This window comes from Nannospalax galili, unplaced genomic scaffold (genome assembly GCF_000622305.1).
Source record: "Nannospalax galili isolate Female #2095 unplaced genomic scaffold, S.galili_v1.0 scaffold54, whole genome shotgun sequence".
Taxonomy (NCBI): Eukaryota; Metazoa; Chordata; class Mammalia; order Rodentia; family Spalacidae; genus Nannospalax; species Nannospalax galili.
Genome location: NW_008341028.1, coordinates 9,592,406 through 9,593,447, shown reverse-complemented (window position 1 = coordinate 9,593,447; position 1,042 = coordinate 9,592,406). Strand labels below are relative to the sequence as shown.

General features: G+C 41.0%; 1 protein-coding gene across 4 annotated transcripts in view; it reads right to left on the bottom strand.

The window, feature by feature from the left end:
- The window catches only part of Glce (glucuronic acid epimerase), a 107,210-nt gene that overhangs the window by 56,676 nt on the left and 49,492 nt on the right, over positions 1 to 1,042 (bottom strand). The gene's annotated exons all lie outside the window — the stretch shown is intronic.

Here is a 1,042-nt window from a genome sequence, read left to right as displayed (position 1 = left end):
AATGAACCTACCATTTGACCCAGTTATACTACTCCTTGGCATATACCCAAAGAACTCATCCTATTGCAGAGACACTTGTACATGCATGTTTGTTGCTGCTCTTTTCACAATAACGAAGAGATGGAAGCAACCAAAGTGTCCCTCAATTAACAAGTGGATAATGAAAATGTGGTTCATTTATACAATGGAGTTTTACTCAGCAGTAAAGAAAGATGAAATCATTAAATTTGCAGGCAAATGGATGGAACTAGAAACTTTTATGCTAAGTGAAGTAACGCAGAGTCAGAAAAAAAAAATCGATGTATGTTCTCCCTCATATGTGGATCCTAGAACCAAACCCTGATAAGTGAGTATGTATCCAGACATAACTACAGGAACCAGGATAATGGAAAGGAAACAGGGAGGTAAAGGAAAAGAAAGAATTATATATAAAACACAGGACAGCATCCTAAGAAAAGCCTAAAATCGTTAAATTAGCAAAGTACATTGGGAGCCTGTAGATTCAGAAAACCACTTGACAAAATTCTGCAACTATTTACATAGATGCTTAGAGAACTAGGAGAGTAACTTTCATAACCTGATAAGGATTATAATAGTAAAGCTTGCCGAGCATGGTGGCGCACGCCTTTAATCCCAGCACTCGGAAGACAGAGGCAGGTGGATCTCTGTGAGTTAAAGGCCAGCGTGGTCTACATAGTGAGTTCCAGGACAGCTGGGGCTACAGGGACACCCTGTCTCAAAAAGACCAAAAAAGAAAAAGTACCAGACTGGTGGAACTAACCTTGGATGTTTAACAGACATACTTTGAGGCCTATAATAATTTGGTCAGAGGGACATAAAGGACAGTTTTTGCTCCTTGCCCTCCTAGGTTGACTAGTTCCAAGGGACTATGAGCATCTCTCAAAATGTCCTGTAATTGTGGTGGGTCACCTCTCCTCTTGATCAAAGAGGCTGAGGAGAACCCACCAGATGGACTTTACCAGTGTCCAGTCTACAAAGAGAAGGGTCAACACAGAGGAATCATTTCCTCCATGCTTCCAAG